Raw genomic sequence first — 26,497 nt, 5'->3', positions numbered from 1 at the left:
TCTTTTTTTTGGTTTAAATTTATGATGGATATAAGTTCGTTGATGATTACATGTAACAATTAGTATAGTGCTCATGTGGATAGGGGTACCTTTGTATATTAATAGGTTAATTATATGCATGGGGTAATATTTGTATATTAATATTTTTCATAATTACTAATATTGATTGATGGTAGAGAATAAATAAGGTCGGAATGTTTTACGATAAGTTTATATGAATGGTTTCATTAATATTATTTTTTGTATTTTTAAATTATATTTATATTTTTATATTTATTAAATATGATTATAATTTAATATGTAATTTGATAATTATTAAGTAATTTTTTATATTGAAAATTTTTTATATAAAGTCGTTTAAAACTTTATAGAGGTTAAAGGAATATTCTATAATTTTCTAATTATATAAAATTTCATCGAGAAATAATAATGAAAACACTCTCTTATTCTATTTTTTATGGAGAGTTGTATTGAAGCTTATTCCTAAATAAAAATGGGAGGATGGTTACTCCCCAAATTACTAAAACATAGCACAAAATTCATCTAGGCAATTCAGAAGAATAGGAATTTCTACCAATGGTACAATGTATGTAATTGATGGCTAGTATGTGCACAATGTATGCAATTACAAGTAAATTAATTGTTTTATTATTGAATATATTTAATTATACTATATTTGTTGGCTTATATCGTAGCTGCAATACAACCTCTGAGGTTACAGTGTCTCGCGGTTAGGTGATGTAGTAGTTGGAGCTTCTCCCTCATAGGGGTGGAGCGTACTTTAGGGTTTGGAGGGTGAATCAATTCCTATTCCTGACACATAACTTCTACAGGAGGTAGGATATCGGCCATTTGAGACTCGTTTTACGATTTTGGATGGCAAAGTCCTTATTAACTATAGGAGTTTTCCCACAAGAATCCCATTTCTTGTCGCAATGGAGCATTTACTTGGAATTTCTTAAAAAGCTTTTACAAAACCAATAGGGGCTTATCCCATTTCGTGGGAGCAACTAAACTCTTTTGAAGCACTTCGGTTACAAGCAATGGAAAGGGTATCTCAAGTCTTAGGCACAGATGGGTTTTTTTACCACATTTAGAGGAAGGCTTTTATCTTTGTGAAAACAACTTCATAGCACTTACCCTGGGATAACTGGCTCTTCCTAGATCAGTGATGTCAAACTCATCAAAGGGTAGGGTTTCACTCTTGAACAATGTGTGCCCAATGCAAAAGGAGGTGACACATTTTGGATTCGAGAGAGCCATAAGTGTAAAGCACATAAAGACTCTTTGGGTGAAAATAAATGAGGGATAAGTGAAACATGATAGCTCTTGCTAAAGATGTGCAACTTCATGAGGTAATTCAAATGGCAGATTTGGTGATTTTGGGATGAGTGAGAGGCAAAAGATTCTAGTGAAAAATCCTAAAGGAATGCATTGGGACCACAGAAAGAAATTAAAACAATTGACAAAGGTTTCCTCCTCGACGTGAGGTTGGATTTTGTTCCTATTTAGCTCGAAGCAAACTACTACGCAGGTTATGAGTCAATCTTGGCATATTAAATCATCTTTGATACTTTTGAAGAATTGGACACCACTCATTGATGTAAGCATAGAGTCTTTTGATATGGCTCCCTTATGGGTTCGACTCCGGGGTCTACATGTACAATACTGGTCCATGGAGGTCTTTCACGCTATCAACAACAAACTTGGACACTTCCTCGAAGTTGATTTGTCATTCTAAGACATAGTGGAGATTTCAATGACTCACATTCTTGTGGCCTTGGATCCTCATGAAGGTATGGTAGCAGAAATGGAACTGTTATTTATGTGCCTTCCTAATTGTTAGATCTTGGACTATGAAGGAATCCCTTTTAGATGTAGGATATGTCACCTGCATGGAAATGTTGTTAAATGTATGCTCTACCTCTTCATGGTAAAAACAGGGGCCCAACACAAAGGCCCCCTCTTAAGAGAGGCTCTCCCATGGAGGGGAGTATTGAAGATATGAAGGGGTCTAAGGCAAGGACATAGAACCAATAGAAGACCATCCCTCATCATCCTACTAGAATTGCAGAGGAGTGGTAGCTTTAGTAGAAGATGACAAAGAAGGAAGATAACGAGGTGCAAATTTCTCTAGTGACTACGAAAAGTTAATCAAGTCCTCCTGTGGGTACCTCCTCTTCCCCTTCTACTCCTTCACATATAATTGTATCTTTTTTTATTTTGGTAAGGGTTGGGATAGGTCCATTTAGTCTGAGAATTGTAAAATATCACTCTTGAATGTCTGAAAATCCACTGTGGCTCACTATTCCTACACTCCAACGTCATTGGGTGTCCCTCCCTTGATAATTTCTACTAGAGAGGGTATCATGGTCAACTAAATGAATTTAAATCCCAAATATAACTTACGTCCTTAGCTAAGTCAATATACAAGTGTGTTCCTTCTTAGAGGCTTGGGGCAAGACCCCTTGAATCCTCTATAGGTGAAGGGCTATGGTCGAAAGTATTTCCTAGCAAAAGCACAAGTCAAGGCTCACCTAGATATGGAAGGTAGAAAATAACTATCCATTGATAGGGCACTAAGAGCAGTGAAAACCTTAGGGGATTTTACCTCATGAGTTTTTTGTCTTTCATTTACAGGGGGTTCGTGAGTCCCTAAAAAAATAATTTCCTTGTATAGGATGGTCATTTCAATTCACCAAAACATCCTACTCCTATAATAGACCCTAGGGGAGTGGGATGTTGTAACCAAAGTTCTCGAGTCATTGTTTAAATGTTGTTGTTTTAATTTCTCTGATGTTTTGGGTAGATCACAAGGACTGACCATTGGATGGAATTATAGGGGCATAAACTTGATTAGTTTATAGGGATGTGAGTTAATCATGGGCTTAGATGTTTTCTTGGTCGAGGTGGGAAAAGAATTCTTGGTACTTAGGTTGTATGGCACACATGCATAGAGAGTTCCCTTCTATGAATCTCTATTAAAAAGTTCGTGCCTCTTGACTAAGATTAGGATTATGGAAGGGGAGTGAAATTTCTCCATAGTGGTTGTGGAAGGATGGGGGCCTTAAGTTAGACCTAATCCTCTCATAAATTTCTTCTCTAATATGTTCATGGCTCACAATCTCATAGATGTTGAACTGGTGAAGATAAAATCGACCTAGAGGAACAAGAGAATGAGGGATGCAAGGGTTGCTAAATGATTAGACCATTTCTCCCTCTTGAAAAGGTTGGTGGAAGATATGAGTTACATGTGATAATGGGTGGATTGTGGGAGAGATTCATATTGCTTCCCCATCATATTAGTAATATAAGGGAATGGAAAGAACCCTACAATCCTGTTAACACCAGAAAATCATACACATGTTTGCACAATCTAGAAGACACTTAAATTCATCCAACATAATGCATAAGTGAATATTTTCTAGCTAAAGACGTTATGAAGTTCAAAAAATTTAATCTCACCTAAGGTCCAAAGTTTATGGAGTTTAAAAATTGAAGTTTGCGCGGTTGTTCCTTCAATAGCCGCGCATCACGCGATATTTCCTTTGAAGGTCGTGTGGTTGAGAAAATGGATGACTCAGCAAATTCGGGACCACTTCACACACTTGGAGGCATTTCCCTAACTATATCTTTGTCCATGACAGCTGAATTTGAGTTGCCCATAAGGTATGCAACCCCCAATTGAATCATCTTGTCCCACTCATAGTTCATTATCATTCATGAACCAAGAGAAGGGAGATGGATTCAAAAATTCTATATAAACACACCATGGGAGAACCAAAAAATGAGACAATGTTATCCTAGCCAAATTTCTATATGAGAAACCCAACATGTCATTGCTGAAATAAAGAAAGTAAGAGCACTAGAATGTTAGCCATATTTATTTTAATAAATACTTCATCTTAGTGAGAGGAGAAGATTCTACCATTGAGAGAGTCTTCATACTTATTTGAGAGAGATGAGAAGCGTGCAAAGAGATTGAGGAAAGGAACCTCTTTCCTAAGGATTTTTTAGCACCAATAATAAATAAAGGGAGCTTTTTCCATTATTTTTTTGAATTGTTTGCTCCATTGAGAATTATTTGTGTATTTACCTCCTTGTTTTAGTTCATGTTTGTATATGCATTGTTTTCACTATTTGCAATGCTTTGTTTATTTAAATCTATTCACTAACAGCAACAACTTTGTTTGTATTCCTATGTAGGTAACAACGAACTCCTAAGGAGGTGTCTTTTGGTACACCACTTCCATAAAAAAATACTACATAAATGGAAACTATATTGTTGCCTTTTCTTAAAGGTGGTGTTTTGCACGACCTTCCCTCTTGATAATCAAATTACAAGGAATTCAATACCTTTCTTGAATTTTTGCAGAACCCCGTGGACCTGTTCTTGTCTGAGAAACTGGTTAATTTACAGTTTCTTGTTTAGAGCCCAAATTTTTCTCAAACAGACGTGCACTTTGTGGCTTTTCCTCTGATGGACGCACTGCCACATCTGTGCATTGTGAAACCTTCAGGATTTTCCAAAAAGAAGAAAATACCTTGTAATTTCACATTTTTCACGTGATTGGAAGCCTTTAGTGAATTTCCTTCACCTCTGCACTTTTTTTCTATTCAATTTAAATTACTTAATTGCTCTACTAACCATAATTAGCTAGGTAATTAGACTATCTTTACTTTTATTTTAAATTGTCACATAACTTAATTAGTAAAGGTGTAAGTGGCCCATCATCCACAAATATTCTTACTAGCCAAAGCATTCATTTCTTTCATTTTATGGGACTAGGAGCAAGTGTTATTACAAAAATTAAGTAATCTCTCGTTCCCTTGCATCTCTTAGCTGAACTTGCGTTTGAATATGAAAACTTTCTTAAAGCATTTGAATTTCCATCTCCCTGTTTTGAAAATTCACATATTGTAATAGGAGAAAAAGTAAGTGACCCATCATCGGCACATAATTTATTTTTCATGCAAGGAATAATTGAAATCTAGTGTAGTTAGGGGAATATTGGAATGAATCACTGAATATCCACATCTTCTCACACTTTACATGCTCACTTGATCACTTGTAAATAATGACACATCACACACTAAGTTTCTATAAAATTCGTATTAGAAGGCATCTAATTTACTGACTACCAAGAAGCTAAAGAGTTGAATGCTCACGTGGTATGAAGGTACTTTAGTGGCCATAATCTAGGGCATCCCTTCCCTAAAGGAGGTGGTGTGAACAACACTTGAGCCTCATTTTCATTAACTTGGTTGATTCTTCAGTTGTTGGAAGGTGTCACCAACTCTTTCTGGACATTGCCCCAAGACACATCAGAAGATATCTCTGCAAGGCCAAGTTACATTGATAATGGTAAGGACAATTAGGTCTTCAGAGGATCTTTTATCATACACAAAAAAAAAACTAATTCTTTGTTTAATTGATCACATAGGCTAAAGTTAAAGAGAAAGAAATATTTTTATTTTTCACTTTGTTTTATGTATGTGATTATTTGCTTTGAAGACATCTCCTTCCCTCACCATACACAAATTAGCACACACTCTAATCAACGCCATAGGGGACCCCACATCTCCCCGTCGATATAGACAATTATTAAACCTCCCCCCATTACTGGGAGATGTGTCAGGACTCCCACCATTTATACGTAGAGGATGTTAGACAACCACCATTACAGGAACTTCCTTTATTGGTGAAACTTTTTTCGGGACCCCTCTTTGTCAAATCTCACCTTTCATGGCCCCACAAGGGTCCCCACATGCTACCCCTTTGGAAATCCCACATACCACTCCTCTTGAAAGTCCATGAGACACCCAGTAAGGTAGTTATCCTGACATTTCCCCACAGAGGACCCCTTTACATATAGTTATCCAAAATCCTTTCACGATGGCAGACAACTCACGGATCATGTTCTTAGCTTCTTTAAACCTGTTGGATTTAAGTAAGATAACCAATGATCTAATTTCACATAGCTAGAATTCGCTAGCCATGCCCACCAAGATCCCTTCGAACATTCCAAAATTTGAAGGGAAATGGGGAGAAGACCCAGGAAACTATGTCATGACTTTTCACATGTGATGTTCATGTAATAGTATCATAGTTGATACTATTCGATTACAACTATTTCAACACACTCTTATTGGACCAATAGTGAGATGGTAGATTGATCAGCCTTTTACGTCACATGGAAACTTTAGCTCCTTAACTACAACAATCCTCACATTATTCCAACTCCTGTTTCATCATAACTCGGGCCTGGAACTCCTCACCCACTTCAAAAAAAACATCTGTTGCACACATATCAGATCATATCCATGAATGGTAGAAATGTCGTAGCTTGTGTAAAGCACAGTTTGAAGACAAAGTACTCCTACACTTATTTTTGAGATCCCTCACATCAGAAATTTCAAAAGTCGTAGCAAATTCATCCCTGCATAATGAGGATGAAGCCTCATCAAATCTCAACAGTTAGATCTTATATACACCCAATCTGGATATATCTGTCATGTGCTTCTAGACACCCCATTCCTACTGAATTATAAAGAGACACCAAACACATCCAAAGTTGTTGATGGATTGAGAGGGTCCATAACCCGAAATCAACCCAACAATATCTACTAGTACCCTAGATATTCTTTTAGAGGCAATCATTTGATGCTACACAAAATGCACCACCACTACAACATACATGATACTACCCTAGTCAACCCATGTCGATGTAGAATATGGTTAGTAGGATTAACCAATATCAGCCCCTACATAGAGGCCCATACCCTCCCCCACTGGGAAACCAATACTCCTCTAGGAATATGGACGTGTTGTCCTCTTCCCCAAATCCATATACTCATATGGAAGAAGGAAATCAATATTATCCTTTCCTTTCACAATAATAGAATAATCCATCAATGCAAAATAATGCAAGGGTTAACCTAGTGCAACCTTCTCTCACTCAACAAAAAAAATCAGAGGACCAACTGAACTTAGTTAACCCATCTAATGTTGCTAATAAAAAACCAAAGAGAGAGCCAAATTGGTACCAAACCATGTGGGCATCGACAAGGCAAAATCGTAACCAGAATCAAAGCTAGGGTCTAGCCAATAACAACCCACAAAGGAAAAACAAGAACACAAGTCTACAGACTAACCATTCATTTTCCATCTGCGAGGAATATGGTCACTATACCCATCATTTCACTCAACTCCCTGAGTTGAAAGTGATACAAGAAATAAGGGGAAAGGAGGCAAACAAACTAAAGTAATGCAGAAATCTTTCTCCCATAAGGGAGTGGTTAACACTCAACAACAACCGTCCCATCCACATCCTTATGGAGGGAAACACTAGAATAATTCTAATCACAACATTTTATGATAGGAGAATCCATTCTCCTACAAACGTGAAACAAAAGATATCAAGCTCCCCTAGAACCTAATCGATTTACCTTGACTACAACAACACCTACAACATCGTTGGCCATTCCTCAAATTCCTTTAGAACCAATGCCAAACAGGGTCAAAGGGCCTTACAATGAGCAAGTGATCTGAAATGATCATATGTTAAATTGAAGTAGAATTGATTAATTCCATCAGTGAACTGAATGTCAACTTAAGTACTTTAACCGTGAGAACTGGTTGAAAAGGAATGATTTTATGACAGAATTGAAACATAAGAAACATGTAAATAGAAGTAATAAGCAGTAAAACATAGCAATACTAGACAACAAGATTGATTACAGAGTTTGTCCCTCATGGACTACGTCTCTGGGTCTGCTTTCAAGATGGGCTTTCACTTTATTAGGATTGAATCCAAGGAGGTCGATTACACATAAAATTAACTAGACTCATTATGCATGCAAGCACTTTTGTTCACTGTCACAAGAAATCTCTCTAAATTATCTTTTCAATGCCTGTCACGATTCCCCATTCTGACTCCTGATGCTCTTGTTACACTAAAAACAAAACTGCCCATAACCTCCAGAATCTGCATATAAAATCTAAAACCAATCTCCTTCTTCTTCAATGAGCCAAACTGTCTTTATAACCCTCTAGATGCATTCGAACTCCTTATTCTGAGTTTAGGAATGCAAAAGATAACTTTTAGGGTTAATTGAGGGTTTTAGTTAATGATTTAATGTCACATAGTGACATTCACCACCTAGGTGTACTCAGCATATCGATGTGTCATGCCGGGTGAGGAGATGTCCAAGAACTCCATCTCATATTGGATGTACCTGTGTAGGCAGTTGCGGTACTTGAGTACTAAATGTTTTTTAGGATCCTTGATACCCAACTTCGTGTGAATGTATGAAAAACATTGGTAAACTCTGGAACATCTTGGTCCCTTCCCTATCGCAGCATGGTCCACTTTATGTATTTACCCTCATAGCTCCCGACAGGGTAGTACTACTCCTTGATGGCATCCCAGAATGAATTGCAAGTGCGTATGATTGAAAATAGTGAGGGGGTACATTCATCCTTCTGATCACAGTAGGTTTCCCACCAGTCCTTGATGTGGGGGCAGATTTGAGAACAACAAAAATAATCTATTCCCAGCTGGAAAAATCATGAATAGAAAAAATCCTTCTAGCAGATTTAACCATTTATCTACGAGGTCTGCATCTATATCATCCTCAAATATGGGAATGTCAAAGTTTACTTGCACCTTAAAAGAGAGAAATATCATAATCCTCTGATACCACTCATCCAAATTTAAACAAGAACGTAACAAATTACAAATATAACCATAAATACAGAGATGCAGCAGAAATAACACTACATTTCATTAATATTAAATACTGAAATATGCTAAAAAACAAAATGGAAATAAGACTAGCTCAGACGATGGTAGCTTATCTCTGAGAAGAGATGTAGAAGCTATATGCTTCTAAACTGTGTTACAATGAGGCTCGAAGGCCTATTTATTATTGAGAAATAATGGAAAACCCTAAACATCCAAAAACCTAACCCTAGGAGATGAAACACCAAACTATGGGCCCTGTTGGGGTAAGTTGGTACATCAACTTCCCAGGGTCGTAACTTTGGCATACGATCTTCATTTGATGCACACGATACCTCGTTAGAAAGATCTATTTGACGATTAAAACTGCTTACAATGAATACTGAGTTAAAAACTTATGTTCGCCACTCGTGGTTTTCCAAAAAACATCATTTAGGGCCTCAAAACTACTGTAGAGGTTCAGGACCCAAAAAATTGAGAAAAAACAAAACAAAACAAAACAAAAAAAATACAAAAAAATAAAAAAACAAAAACTGTGCTACAATTAAGGAAACTGGAAAACTGAAAGAAACAATGGTGGGGGTCCAAGTGGAATATGCGGGTGGCCACCAATATCCACCCGGATCATAATGATAATGAATTATATCTCCTGTTAGATAAATAAATATTGAATCCCTTTACATACATATGCGGCAACCATATTTGCTTCCATCAACAAGTTTTCTATGAAGTTTTCATATAAAAATTAAAATATAATGTCTAAGATTTTGTACAATAAGGACAATAAAATTGAAGATGCTTATGACAATCTCATAAAATTAGATAAGATCTTTTTAAAGAAAATAATTATATATATTTATGAGGAAAAATATATACATGGTCTCACTCTCTTTTTGGATTCATTAAATTAGATAAGAGCATTAAACACACACTCCTAGTTAATAATAACAAAAATGTGTTGTATAAATGCAAAGCAAGAAAACATTTTCAATCTCGTTAAACTAGATTCTAATGATTTTAGATTAAATTTTCACTTATAAATTTAAAGAAAATAAAATAATTTTTTTAAAGCTGCAAGTCCTAACCAAACAAGCTTTATAGATTCTTTGATATTTTAGACAATAATCAAACATTTTGTATAGAGGAAGAAGTTTTCCTAAATATGTCATATAATCTGGAGTGAAGTGGTTTAGTCAAACATTTTATACAGAGGAAGAAGTTTTTTTTAAAGATGGCATATAATTTGGAGTGGTGGTTTGGAAAAGGAAAGGCTAAAAATGTTGAAGAAAAGGCATAAAAAATTCATTATAACTATTTTAAAAGTAGATATAGAAATCTATGAAAAAAAACCATAAGCTAAATTTATAAACTATAATTTAAACATTAGAAGAGTGTTAAGGGACAAGCTAAATTTATTGAGCCGAGAGCACATTCTACAACCCAATATGATATCTAACGTTGTCCGTCCCTCATCATAGTTGAAATGCTGAAATTTTGCTAATGTCGGCCAAAATAAAAAAATAAAAAAATCTAAGAAAAATGATTAATTTAAATGTTTTATATAATTATTCAAATTCAACGCATATAATAAAATAACTATTACAAGTATCTTATCCAACTATTACAATTATCTTATCCAACTATTGCAATTATCTTATGTGTTAATCATATACGTTGAATTTTAATGGATCATAAATTTACCTTCAACAAAAAAATTACCACATTAAAATTCCAAATCAGGTAAAATTTTAAAAACCTTTACTCTTTACTAACATCAATACCATTTCTTTAAATAAGTAAAAAAACACCTTTACTTTTTACTAAAGTCAATATCATTTAAAATGGTTATTTTAACACAAAGAATCAAAAAATCTTGCTCCAAAATCTTTTAATATATCTTTTAATCAAATATTTGTAAAATAAATCAAGGAAAGCCATATCTTATGGATATATTAAAATATCTAAAGACAAATATTTCCAGGTCAAAGTTGTAATATTTGAAAATATCATTAAATCTAATATTAATATTAATATTAAGATTATAAATTTAATATAATATTAAATTTGCTATATTATAATATATATTAACTCTAGATATATGTGGGAGGGAAGAATAAAGACAGGGTGATAGTGGTGGAGAGATCGACGAAGTGAGAGGAAGGGAGAGAAATGGAGAGAGAGGAAGGATGATAGAGGACTTGAGAGATAGGAGGAGAGGAGGGATAGAGAAATGGAGTTTGAAGGAAAGAGGGAGGGAAGAGGAATCACATAGAGAGAGAGAAGTGGAGAGAGAAAGAGAGGGAGTGACAAGGGAGAGATGGAGAGAGATTGTATATGTTTGGGTGTGTGATAGAGAGATAGAGAGAAGAGGACAAGAGAAGTAGAGAAAGGGAGAGAGAGGGAGGAAGAAAGCTTGGATGTGAGAGAGACAGGGAGAGAGGAAGGGAAAGAAAGAGGGAGGTAAGAAGGAAGACATAGAGAGAGAAAGGTGGAGAAAGAGGGAGGGAGTGATAAGGGACATGGAGAGAGAGAGAAAGAGAGGAGAGAAAGAGGGAAGAGAGATAGAGGGGGGGAGAGAGGGAAAGAATGGGAAGAAAGAGAGAGAGGGAGAGGAAGAGGGAGAGAGAGATAAATATGGAGAAAGAGTGTATTTTTGGGGGGTGATATAGAGAGACAAAAGAGAGACAGAGAGAGATAGATATATAGAGGTCAGGTGAAGAGAGGGAAGAAGAGAGAGATAGAGAGAGGGAGAGAGGGAGATAGATATGGAGGGAGAAAGCATGTGTGTTTGGGGGGGTGAGTTAGAGAGAAAAAGAAGGAGATATGGAGGGAGATATAAATAAGATGGACGGGGAGAGAGAAGGGAGAAGAATTCTTGCACTAGATGCATTGATTTTAGTGTAGATGGTGATTTCTAATCATATTTTATTTCTTACATTGAAGGAGATAAACTGAAGGATTTGTGAGAGGACGAATGGAGAGAGAGAAAAGGAGAGGAGTGAGAGAGGGAGAGAAGGATAAGAGAGAGGGAGACAGAAATACTGAGGGGGTAGAGAGGGGCAGAGAGTGAAGGAGAGAGGGAGGGAATAAAAAAGACATACAGAGAGAAACGTGGAGTGAGAGAGAGAGAGGTGGTGTGAAAAGGAAGAGATGGAGAGAGAGTTTTTATGTTTGGGGTGATATATAGAGACGAAGAAGGAGAGATGGAGGGAGAGAGAGGGAAGAATATTTAGTGCACTAAATGCATTAAATTCATGGTAGACGGTGATTTGTAATCTTATTTGATTGCTTGCACTAGATGCATTAATTTCAGTGTATATGTTGATTTCTAATCGTATTCCTTTGCTTGCACTAGATGCATTGATTTTAGTGTAGATGTTGGCTTCTAATCTTATTTCATTGCTTGCACTAGATGCATTGATTTTATTCGAGATGTTGATTTATAATCTTATTTAATTTCTTACATTAAATTAATTGATTTCAGTGTATATGTTTTCTAATCTTATTTGACCGTGTGCATTACATGCATTAATTTCAGTGTAGATGATGATTTCGGATTTGATGTAACTCATTGTATGACGGTACATTAACATAAAGTCAAGAGTAGCTAGAACAAAGGCTGAATCATAGAGAAACTCAAGGCAAAAACAAACTTGTGCATGAACAGGGGCACTCCAAAATGTCAATACAACCTCCATTTGGTGCCACATTAACCCACATCTGCATTAAAAAAATCATAACTCATCGTAGACAACTCAAAATTTGATGATTTGCATTGCAACGGATTCTCCTCAACATCCTCTATCATATCCATCCATCACATGTCTAAAATGCTCCATTGTTTTGGCCCAAACATCAATGGGTGTGAAACCCCAATATTGGGTTCCAAGCCCACAAGTGACTTTTGTGGTGCTCCAACCTCCAAACACTAAACCCTAGGGCTTGGAGTACCTCCCAAACTATCAAAAATCAAAACTCCCTCTTAGCGAGAGAGGTACTTCCAATACTATCAAGTAGCTCATCATCACCATCACTACTGGCAATGCAGGCCCAACTCGTGGCACTCAAAACTGCAACAATCCTTGTAGCATGAACTACACCTCTCTCAGATGTGTCACTATCATTGGAAGCATCTTTCTTCTTCTTCTTCTCCTAGAATGTCTTCCACTCTTTCCATGATTCATTATTGGCAGCTATAGGATCTCCCTTGCCCCTTACTAACCATGCACTCTTCTTGGGCTGCAAAGACTCCCTCTGAACCCACAAACTCCCTCTAGAGCTTGACTTCCTCTAAGCCTCTTGAACCTGGACCTTATTCTCTGGAACCTATACCTACCCCTCTAAAGCTTGCACCGTCACCCTTTTCTTAGGAACCTACACTTGGTCCTCTTGCTTCTTCTTCTCATGATCCATAGAATTGTGCATTTGCATGTATAGACCATGCTATCTAACTCCAATCAAAATACATGTGGAGCTACAGACTCTGGGCCTAAGTCTTGCCTTCCCGTCCTGGAATAATTCCTCAAACTCCTTATTCTCGATCACTGAGACATATATCATGCTTTATCTGAGTCTTGGTACAAATAGTGTATCTTGGATTTGGATCACTCATACTGACTCCATCCTAAATGGCACAACTCCCGATCCTCGGATCTCTTTCTAACTCTTGTATCCCAACACAATGTGAACCTTGATTCCCACTCATATAGATTCTTGAATACCCCTTGTGACCTTGTCATATGTTTTGATGCAATATTGTCCACATACCATGCATCCTCATCGATGGTACCCTACACAAAATCAGAGATCATGGCAAAGTCTTCCTCCTCCAACCTTCTGGTGAGAGAATCTATCTTAGTAGAAGTGGAAACATCAGTGAATTTCTTCCCTTTCTTCTTCTTGTCATCTCTCGTCTTCTTTTTTATTGGACATATTAACGAAAAATCACCCATTTTGCCACAATTTAAACACGTTATCTTACTCAAGTCTTTTTTCTGCTTACCCTTCATTCCTGTTGCAAGTGCCACGTCATCATCAGAAGCCTTCTTCTTCAGTTGAAGATCCTCATCTCGCAAATATTCTTGAATGAAGTCGTCCAACAACCTATTCACAGATGTTCCTCTTTTGAATGACTATAAACTAAGATGTCATTTAGGTAAACAGATACAAATTTTCCTATCAATTATTTCAGTACCTCATTCACCAGTCTCATGAATGTATTGGGTGCATTGGAAAATCCAAATGGCATAACCATCTATTCATACAATCCTTCATTAGTTTTAAATTAAGTCCTCCACTCATCTCCCTCTCTAATTCTAATATGATGGTATCCACTTTTCAAATCAAAATTTGAAAACCAACTGGCACCACCTAAACAATCCAGCAAATCATCAATACATGGTAAGGGAAAATGATACCTGATTGTGATCTTATTCAAAGCTTTGGAGTCTGTACACATGCGCCATCCACCATCCTTCATTGGAATCAACATTGTAGGTATTGCGCATGGACTATGACTCTCTTAGATCAGTCCTTTTTCAAATAGTTCCTACACTTGTCTCCTCTCTTCCTCACTCTCCTTAGGTGTGATACGATAAGCATATTTGTTTGGAAAACTTGATCCTGGTATCAGATCAATATGATCACAGATACTCCTTATAGGTGATACTTCACTTCGAAAATCATCCACAACAATGTCATGGTGTTCCTCCAACAATTCTTGGCTTTTTAAAGGCAGATAAAAAATAGTAGTAGAAGTAAGAGCTACTTTAGGTTTTCCAATAATAGAAAAATTTACCTCCTTTATCTTCAACTTCTATAAGAACTCCCTCCCACTCATCAACAATGCCTTTGGATCACTAGTTTCATAAGTCCCTTCTTCTTGTAATGGAAGCAAGGTATGATTGATACCATGCTTCTGAAACATATAAGTATTATTATTACCATCATGTACAACACTTTTGTCAAACTGGTACGATCTTCCAAATAAAATTTGAAACACGTACAACGACATCACATCTCAGAAGATCTTATCTTTGTAGTCGCCAATATGAAGCTCTATCTCACAATTAATATGATGCCATTTCTGCAGCCAAGACACCTTATAGGGTGTTGAATGATTTTTCCTCTTCAACATCAATTTTTCTACAACCTATATAGACACTAGGTTGTCAATACTATTGCTGTCAATCACCATTTTCCAATTATTTCCCTTCGGTTGGCTCAACAACTTCTTTCTTCTACTTAATCAACACCTTTATCATCATTAAGGCGTCTCCTATTTTTTGCACATCCCCATCATCCTACACCTTTTATTTCACTTTCTCTGTCAGAGAATCAATTGTTTCATTTCCAGACCTTGGTGTCTAGGATAGAATCTTAAAATCCATGACACTAGCAAACCAAGAATCTCAAAAAATCTACTTTGTAGATCAGAATATAAAATAAAATTAAAAAATCACACATGCACAAATATAGACAACGTTTTATAATTTTTTTTCCCAAATTCATTCTATTAATCAACATCTACTACAATTGTCTAGGGCTCCCATACTAGGGATAGTGGCCCTCAAATATCCAATGGTAAAAGAATAAAAGAGAAAATGACAATCTCGCATCTCTAGTGCATAATCACAACCTCTATGTCGTATGTCATCCTGTCGTTCCTTCGCTCCCTATCTGCAGTATCACTTAAAGTCCAAAGTTTATGGAGTTTAAAAATTGAAGTTTGTGTAGTTGTTCCTTCAATAGCCACGCACCTCGTGGTATTTCCTTCGAAGGTCGCGTGGTCGAGAAAATGGATGACTCAGCAAATTTAGGACCACTTCACACACTTGGAGGCATTTTCGTAACTATATCTTAGTCCAAGACAACTGAATTCAAGTCACCCATAAGATATGGAGCCCCTAATGGAATCATCTTGTCCCACTCATAGGCCATTATCATTCATGAACCAAGAGAGGGAAGATGGATTCAAAAATTCTATATAAACACACCATGGGAGAACCAAAAAAGGAGACAATGTTATGCTAGCCAAATTGTTATTTGAGAAACCCAACATGTCATTGCTAAAGCAAAGAAATTAAGAGCACTAGAATGTTAGCCATATTTATTTTAAGAAATACATCACCTTAGTGAGAGGAGAAGAGTCCAACATTGAGAGAGTCTTCATACTTCTTTCCTAAGGATTGTTTAGCACTATAGCTCAAATAATTCTTTTCAAGTGTTTAGTGTCCATCTATTGTATTCAACTTCTACTACTAGCAGTAAATAAAGGGAGCTTTTTCCATTATTTTGTTGACTTTTTTGTTCCATTGAGAATTATTTATGTATTTACCTCCTTGTTTTAGTTCATTTTTGTATGTGCATTGTTTTCACTATTTACAATGCTTTGTTTATTTAAATTTATTCACTAACAACAACAAATTTTTTTGTATTCCTTTGCAGGGAGCAAAGAATTGCTAAGGAGGTGTCTTTTGGTACACCATTGCTATAAAAAAATACTACATAAATGGAAACTATACAGTTGCCTTTTCTTCAATATAAAGGTGGTGTTTGCAGGAACTTCTCTCTGGATAATTGACTTACAAGGCATTCAATACCTTTCTCGAATTTTTGCAGAACCCTATGGACCTATTGTTGACTAAGAAACTGGTTAATTTATAGTTTCTTGTTGAGTACACAAATTTTGCTCAAACAGACGTGCACTCCGTGGCTTTTCCTCTAACAGATGCACTACCACATCTGTGCATTGTGAAACCTTAATGATTTTCCAAAAACAAAAAAATACCTTGTAATCTCACATTTTTCACGTGATTGGAAGCCTTTAGTGAAGTGCCTTCACCTCTGCACTTTTTTCTATTCAATTTAAATTACTCAATTTCTCTACTAACCATGATTAGCTGGGTAATTAGACTATCTTTACTTTTACTTTAAATTGTCAAATAGATTAATTATTAAAGGAGTAAGTGGCCCATCATCCACAAATATTCTTTCTAACCAAAGCATTCATTTCTTTCATTTTATGGGACTAGGAGCAAGTGTTATTACAAAAATTAAGTAATCTATGGTTCCCTTGAATCTCTTAGATGAACTTGCGTTCGAATATGAAAACTTTCTTAAAGCATTTGAATTTCCATCTCCCTGCTTTGAAAATTCACATATTGTAATAGGAGAAAAAGTAAGTGACCCATCATCCGCACATCATTTCTTTTTCATGTAAGGAATAATTGAAATCTAGTGTAGTTAGGGGAATATTGGAAAGAATCACTGAATATCCACATCTTCTCACACTTTACATGCCCACTTGATCACTTGCAAACAATGACACTACTACAATTTTCTAGGGCTCCCATATCAGGGATAGTGGCCCTCAAATATCCAATGGTAAAGGAATAAAAGATAAAATGGAAATCTTGCAGCTCTAGTACGTAATCACAACCTCTATGTTGTATGTCATCCTATCAGTCCTTCACTCCCTATCTGCAGTATCACAACTCTACCTTCATCAATGAAAGAAGTCCATTTTCAAACTGAACATAGCTTCACATATTCTCATGTTGATTTCAATTTCATCTACACATCAACTACTATAGCCTTCCACTACTTCTACATGAAGGCTAACATGGGGAAGGAGGGTTGCTAAATATCATTGTTGTATGTCATTTATTCTACAATGAACATGGGTTGATCATGATCTCCTCATCCAAGTTGTCCAATCCTTGAGCTCATGATCATCATCACTACTAACAACACTAGCCCAACTCTTGGAGATCACAATTGCAACAATACTTGTAGCATGAATACGCCTCTCCCAAAAGTGTCACTGTCATTGGAAGCATCCTACTTCTTCTTCTTATTCTCCTAGAATTTCTGCCACTCTTTCCATGATTCCTTCTTGGTAGGTGTAGGAGCTCCCTTGCTCCCTACTGACCATGTGCCCTTATTGGGATGAAAAGTATCCATCTGAACATGCAAATTCTATCTAAAACTCAAATCCCTCTGAGCCTATAGAACCTATACCTTCTTCTCTAGAACATATACCTACCCCTCTAAAGCCTGCACCTACACCTGGATCACTCATCTTGACTCCATCCTAAATGGCGCAGCTCCCAATCCTCAGATATCTTTCTGACTTTTGTCTCCAAACACCATGTGAAACTTTGATTCCCACTCATCTAGAGTCTTGAATACCTGTTATGAAACCAGCTCAAGAAAAGATAGAAAAGATAGATCAACGCCTTAGAATTCAACGTCTTCGAGGGGGAAACCTCCTTTACATTACATAAATGAACAATTCTTGGATGATTCAAATGACAAAACCTCCTTTCTATATATAGGAGTCTAAGGAGTCACAATATAATCCAGGCGACCTAACAATAATAATATAAAGCCACAAAAATGACAATAGAGGGATTCTATGCGGCACAGTAATAACAATATGGGGGCAATAGGGGCACAACAATCATAATAAGGGGTATAATTACAATAGTAATGGGGTAATCACTAGTATTATATGGACCCAACATGCCCCTCTCCTTCAAAAAAGTGTTTTCCTCAACGCTTGAGTAGTTATGGATACTTCTGCATAAAATTCTCATCCTCCCATGTGGAATCTTCAGCGGATAAGTTCTTCCACTTGATAAGATACTCTGAAATTGATTGATTTCATAGCTGTCGAGTTCTTGTTTCTGTGACTGCTTCTGGTTCCAATATAATTTTTCCTTCCTCGTCAAGTTCTGGCAATATTGTTTGAATTGGGAGCTTGTCGCCTATAACCTTCTTTAAACATGAAACATGGAAAATTGGGTGCAATCGAGAAGCTGTAGGAAGCTCCAATTTGTATGCCATAGTACCAATCTTTTGCAACACCTTGTACGGACCATAATACTTTGGTGATAATTTATTATCCTTCTTAGCTTGCTTGAGGGACATTTGCTTATATGGTTGTAGCTGTAGGAATACCCAATCACCTACATCAAAACTTCTTTCACTGCAATGTTGATCTGCTTATTGTTTCATTCTATTCTGTGCCAACACAAGGTTATCCTTTAAGAGTTGGAGGACTTGTTGTTGATGTTCGATGTGATGTTCCACTGCTTGAACCTTAGAATTTTCTCTTAAATATGATGTGATGGATGGTGGTTGATACACATAAAGTGCCATAAATGGGGTCATTTTTGTTGCTGTATGGAAGGAAGTGTTATACCACCATTCAGCCAGAGGCAACCATTTGACCCATTGTGTCTTTTTATCAGATACAAAGCAACGAAGATATCCTTCCAAACATTTGTTTACTATCTCAGTTTTCCCATCAGATTGAGGATGATAAGATGAGCTATGAGCTAACTGAGTACCAAGACAAGAAAATAATTATGTCCAAAAATTTCCAGTGAAAATGGGATCTCTGTCACTTACAATAATCTTTGGGTTTCCATGTAGCTTTTGAATTGTTTCCATAAATGCAGTAGAAACTGTACTGGCTTTAAATGGATGTGATAATGCACAAAAGTGTGCATACTTGGTAAGTCTGTCAACTACCACCATGATGACACTCTTTCCCTCAGACTTGGGTAAACCTGTGATAAAATCCATTGAAACCTCCTCCCAACGTTGGCTTGGAATGGATAAAGGTTGTAATAGACCCGGTGTCTTAATTGTTTCAACTTTATTTTGTTGGCAAACCAAACATTCTGCCACAAACTTTTGAATATCTGATTTAAGGCCATCCCAAAAAAAATCCTTCTTAACCCTGTGGTAAGTTTTTAAAAATCCTGAGTGCCCTCCTAAGGGGGAAGTGTGCAATTCCATAAGAATCTTTTGTTTTAGCTGGGAATTCTTACAGAGGTATAAGCGATCTTTGTACCATAACGAATCATTTTTCCAGCTAAATGTATCAGACGTACTGGAATCTTGTTGTAACTTTCGAATAAGTGCCCACACTTCTTCGTCATTCTTCCATTCCTCCCTTGCTTCGTTTATCCAATCTGGTTGGATAATAGAAATGGCGCACAACAATGCTTCCACATCCTCATCCTTTCTTGAGAGTGCATCTGCCACCACATTTTGCTTCCCTTTTTTGTAGATGATTTCAAAGTCATAACCCAACATCTTTGTGACCCACTTTTGTTGCTCTTCAGAGGATAATCTTTGTTCTAAAAAGTATTTAAGGCTATCATGATCCGTTTTTACCTTGAAGTGTCTTCCCATTAGGTAGGGTCGCCATTTCTTAAGTGCATGGAGTATTGCCAACATTTCCTTCTCATAAATAGCTTTGCTTAAAAACTTTCCCTTGATTGGACGACTTTCAAAAGCAATGGGTCTTTCATCTTGCATTAGAACAACACCAATTCCATTTCCTGAAGCATCACATTCCACAATAAAGGTTTTTGTGAAGTCCGGGTAGTTAAGACCGGTGCTTGGCACATTGCCTCTTTAAGATGTTCAAAGGCCTTTGTTGCTTCTGGAGTCCATGAAAATGCATCTTTCTTCAATAATGTTGTTAGAGGTGCTGCTATTCTCCCATAATTCTTAACAAACTTGCGATAATACCCTGTCAACCCGAGAAATCCTCGCAGATGCTTTATGGATGTGGGGATTTTCCATTCCTTAATGGCTTTAATTTTGCTAGGGTCTACCTTAACTCCTTCATGAGATACAATATGACCCAGATATTCCACCTCCTGGACTCCAAAGAAACATTTGGATCTTTTTGCATATAATTGTTTCTCCTCCAATAGTTGTAGCACCCTGTCAACATGTTCAACATGATCCTTCCAAGACTTGTTGTAGATTAGTATATCATCAAAAAATACTAACACAAATTTTCTAAGGAATGGTTTGAAAATTGAATTCATCAAACCTTGAAATGTTGAAGGTGCATTGGTAAGGCCAAAAGGCATGACCAAAAATTCATAATGACCCTCATGAGTTCTAAATGTTGTTTTCGGAATGTCTTCAGTCTTCATTCTGATTTGATGATATCCTGAACGAAGATCCAACTTGGTGAAGTAAATTGATCCATGCAATTCATCCAGTAATTCATCAATGACAGGAATGGGGAACTTATCTTTAATAGTGAGCTTGTTGAGCTCCCTATAATCTAGACACATGCGCCATGATCCATCCTTCTTGTGCACCAATACTACTGGAGCAGAGAAAGAACTTTGACTCGGTTGAATTATACCAGCCTCTAGCATTTCTGCAACCATACGTTCAATTTCACTCTTTTGGACATAGGGATATCTGTACGACCTGATGTTTGGAGGAACACTTCCTGGAATCAGATGAATAGCATGATCATGATCACGCATAGGTGGGAGACCTTTGGGAGTCTCAAATACCTTGGAATGATTGTCCAAGACTTTTTGGAGATCTGGAGAAATAGATGATTCCGATGTGGAAACATCTAGCGAACATAATTGTGCAATTACACCTCTTTGCTCCTTTTTTAGAAGCTTTGTCATACCATTAGAGCTGATTATCTTTCCTGGTTTCCCTGCAATACCCCTTAATTCAACTTCCTTTCCTTCCACAGAAAATTTGATGAAAAGTTCTTGAAAATTAAAAGCTATTGTACCCAAGGATTGTAGCCATTGGACTCCTAGTACAACATCAGCACCTCCCATTGGAATGGAAAGCATTGGGCTAGTCAATACATATTCTCCCATGGATAGCTTGATATTATGGCACTTTCCAGAGCAATTTATTGTTCCTCCATTTGCAATCATCACTTGACACTCTGGTGCTGGATATAGGAAGCAATTCAATTCTTTTGCTACCTTACAATGAATAAAATTGTGGGTGCTTCCTGAATCAATCAACACTATTACCTTTTTCTTCTTGATTTGTCCTTCTATCTTGATGGTTTGAGGAGTGGTAATTCATGCCAATGCATTACAAGATATGGTCAGATTTATTTGTTCTTCATCTAGGCTTTGTTCCTGGAGTATATCCTCTTCTTTTGACCTTTCTTGCTCCTTTTCTTCTTCCTCTTCACAATCTATGTAGAATAATTTCTTCTCAACACACTTATGACCTTTAGTGTATTTGCTATCACAACTGTAACAAAGCCCTTTTGCTCTTTTTTCTTCCAATTTTTGTGGTGTCAACCTTATAGGTTGTGGAAGACTAGGGGCAACAACACTTCCGTCTTTATAGTTGTGAGTGGTATGCTTCCTGGTTGCCATAATTTTGCTTTCCATTTTTCTTGCTAACCTGAATGCCTTCTCTAATGAATCAGGTTCCCAAAGGTGAACATCATGTTGGATATTATCCTTTAAAGACCCTATGAACACATCAATCCTATGCTCCTCTGGAATATCTTTTACCCTTATGTTCAATTTTTGGAACTCCTCAATGTGCTCCATTATTGAACCCTTTTGTTTGAGACTTATCAATTGGCTAAAAAAAGTGTTGCTTTTTGTATCCTCATAATGTGCTATCAATTCTTCCGTAAAAATTGTCCAAGTGATAAATTGTTTATGAGAGCAAAGCCATTGATACCATACAAACTGATTTGGTTCCAAATATAAAGTTGCCATACGTACCTTTTGTGTGTTTTGCACATTATTGAGATCGAAAAATTGCTCCATTTGTAATATCCATGTGGCGAGATCCTTGCCATCAACTTCCTCATATCAATTTTTGGAACATGGTGAGTCTTTGATCCAACATTAGAGTCTATGGAATCATGATTAACATTTCTTTTGTTCTCATCATGAGTTTCCTTTAGTACCCTTTCACCCTTAGTGACCATTTTTTGTAGCAACTTATTCATATTTATCTTCAATTCTTCCATCGTATCATCCATGCCATCAATTTTAGCGTCCATGCCATTCACCTTAGCTTCCATGCCATCCATCTTAGCTTATACGCCTTTATTTAAACCATCCATCTTAGCTTCTACATCTTTACTTAAACCATCCATTTTAGATTCTGTTTCTTTTTGTGCAAGTGACACTCGTTGCACTTGTTCTTGTAATTTTGATATATCATATAATATTTCTTCTTCTTCTTCATGAGTCATGCTAGAGCTTTCAGGTTCCTTACTAGGTGTTTGCATTTTCTTTCCTCAGGGCATCAATTACCGATAATAATTCTCTATTATTCCCTTTGAATTCCTTCAAAATAAATTTTCAAACCAAGCTTAAGCAAAAATTTAAGAAAATCTACACACCTTTTTTCACTTTGTAGGAGCTTGATATTGCCTCTGATGTATCTCTGTACTTTTCGATCATCTAGTTCTGAATTTGTGACCTGCAGTAGCCCTCTATGTCCTCTTTCTAATGCCACAAGTCTGACCCAAATTGGCTTCTCCAAGGAAGAGTTATGCGAAATCTCCCACAGTGACTTGATTATAGACTAGTTCAGTAGAGCGAACTTGTACGATGTGCCACGAGTGACTGTTTCGACCTTTGGATCTGAAAAATGCATACAAGAAACTACAGTCCGTCCTATTTCTGTACCTTCTTATGAAATTTCAATACGATCTCCAGCGCGAAAATTATGACGATTTTCCCCAGGTCACCTGTTTTGAATGTAATTCAGGAGTCTGCAAAAAGACCAACTTCCTCAGATCATATCTCCGCACATATCGTGTGAAAAACTATGAAATTTGGACCCAAGGTTTAGCGCGATTTCTTCTCACATGGGTTCTTTTTGCGACTTCTGAAACATCACAGAAAAAAAGTTATAGCGAAAATGCCACGATAACCTGTTTGGAGCAGCGAAACCCTAGAATCCAAAGCTCTGATACCAAATGTTATGAAACCAGCTCAAGAAAAGATAGAAAAGATAGATCAACACCTTAGAATTTAGCCTCTTCGAGGGGGAAACCTCCTTTACATTACATAAATGAACAATTCTTGGATGATTCAAATGACAAAACCTCATTTCTATATATAGGATTCTAAGGAGTCACAATATAATCCAGCCGACCTAACAATAATAATATAAAGCCAAAAAATAAAAATAGAGGGATTCTATGGGGCACAGTAATAACAATATGGGGGCAATAGGGGCACAACAATATTAATAAGGGGTGTAATTACAATAGTAATGGGGTAATCACTAATATTATAGGGACCCAACAATACCCCTTGTGACCTTGTCACATGTTTTGATGCAATATTGTCCACATACCATGCACCCTCATCAACCCTACGTGAAACGAGAGATCATGGAAAAGTCTTCCTCCTCGAACCTTCTGGTGATAGAATATATCTCAGCATAAGTGGAAAAAAGGCGACTTGCTTCCCTTTCTTCTTCTCATCATCTCCCGTCTTCTTTTTTGTTGGACATCTTAACACAAATTGATCCATTTTGCCACAGTTTAAACACTTGATCTTACCCAAGTCTTTTTATGCTTATTGTTCATTCATGTTGCAAGTGCGATTTCATCATCAGAAGCCTTCTTCTTTAGTTGAAGAACCTCATCTTGCAACTATTCTTGAATGAAGTCATCCCAAAACCTATTCGCACATGTTCCTCTTTTGAATGACTATAAACTAACATGTCATCTAGGTAAACAGTTACAAATTTTCCTATGAATTATTTCAGTACCTCATTCACCAGTCTCATGAATGTATTGGCTGCATTGGAAAATCCAAATGGCATAACCATTTATTCATAAAATCCTTCATTAGTTTTAAAGGAAGTCTTCCACTCGTCTCCCTCTCTAATTATAATCTCATGGTATCCACTTTTCAAATCAAATTTTGAAAACCAACTGGCACCACATAAAAAATCCAACAAATCATCAATATGTGGTAAGGGAAAATGATTCCTCATTGTGATCTTATTCAAATCTTTGGAGTGTGTACACATGCGCCATCCACCATCCTTCTTTGGCATCAACATTGTAGGTATTTCTCATGGACTAAAACTCTCTCAGATCAGGCCTTTTTCTAATACCTCCTACACTTGTCTCCTCACTTCCTTGCTCTCCTTAGGTGTTATAGGATAAGCATATTTGTTTGGAAAACTTGGTCCTAGTATCAAATCAATATGATCACAGATACTCCTTATAGGTCGTAATTAAATTGGAAAATTGTCCACAACAATGTCATGGTGTTCCTCCAACAATTCTTGGATTTTTAGAGGTAGATCAGAAATAGTAGTAGAAGTAAGAGCTACTTTATGTTTTCCAATAATAGCAAAATTTACCTCCTTTATCCTCAAATTCTATAAGAACTCCCTCCCGCTCATCAACAAATCCTTTGGATCACTAATTTCATAAGTCCCTTCTTCTTGTAATGGAAGCAAGGTATGATTGATACCATCCTTCTGAAAAATAGAAGTATTATTCTTACCATCATGCACAACTCCTTTGTCAAACTGTCGGGATCTTACAAATAAAATATTACACACGTCCAGCAACATCACACCACACAAGATATTATCTTTGTAGCGCCAATTTGAAGCTCTATCTCACACTTCTCATTTACCAAAATATGATGCCATTTCTGTGGCCAACACACCTTATAGGGTATTGGATGATTTTTCCTCTTCAACATCAATTTTTCTACACCCTATATAGACACGAGGTTGTCAATAATTTTTTTGTCCATTTTACAATTATTTCCCTTGGGTTGGCTCAACAACTTCTTTCTTCTACTTAATCAACACCTTTATCATCATTAAGGCGTCTCCTAGTTTTTGCACATCCCCATCATCCTACACCTTTTATTTCACTTCTTTTTTGGCATCAATTATTGAATTTCCAGACCTTCGTAGAGCGAAATATTAAAAAAAATCACACATGCACAAATATAGACAAAGTTTACAATTTTTTTTGCCCAACTTCATTATATTAATCAACATATACCACAATTGTCTAGATCTCCCATACCAGGGATAATGGCCCTCAAATATCTAATGGCAAAAGAATAAAAGATAAACTGACAATCTGGCAGCTGTAGTGCATAATCACAACCTCTATGTCATATGTAATCTTTTCAGTCCTTCGCTCCCAATCTGTAGTATCACAACTCTACCTTTATCAATGAAAAAAGTCCATTTTCAAACTGAACATAGCTCCACCTATTCTCATGTTGATTGCAATTCCATCTACACATCAACACATCTAGACTTTGTTTGAGTTGTTCTCAAATTCTTTTGTGAAAAAATCACTCTGCACACTGCTTCTCCTCAACTACTTAGGGTCTTCTTTCCACTATAGCCTTCCAGTGTTGCTATATGAAGGATAACATAGGGAAGGAGGGTTGCTACATATCACTGTTGTACATCACTTATTCTACAATAAACCTGGGTTAAGCATCATCTCCTCATCCACGCTGTCCAATCCTTGAGCTCTCAAATTGTCTCCTTCTAGTAGCTTCTTCCATCAATCAAAGAGATACACATAGGCTCAACTCTTCACCCAACACATAGTTTTCCATGTTTGTTGCCTCTAGGGATACTAAGAGAGGCTCTCCCATGGAGGGGAGTATTGAAGTTATGAAGGGGTCTGAGGCAAGGACATTGAGCCAGTAGAAGACCATCCCTCATCATCCTACTAGAATTATAGAGGAGTGGTAGCTTTAGTAGAAGATGACAAAGAAGGAAGATAGGTAGGTGCAAATTTCTCTAGTGACTATGAAAAGTGTAATGTTAATATTTTTATTATATAGAATAATAAGTGTTATTGTTAACTCTTGCTAAATATAATTTGATTTAATTTGGTAAATAAATAATTAAGAAATAATAATATAAGTATATATTTTGAAAATTGCTTGCAAATATGGTTCCATTTA

Source organism: Pinus tabuliformis, chromosome 2_2 (assembly GCF_031772625.1).
Source record: "Pinus tabuliformis cultivar Carrire ecotype Pingquan chromosome 2_2, CPIR1, whole genome shotgun sequence".
NCBI lineage: Eukaryota > Viridiplantae > Streptophyta > Pinopsida > Pinales > Pinaceae > Pinus > Pinus tabuliformis.
This window is presented reverse-complemented; position numbering follows the sequence as displayed.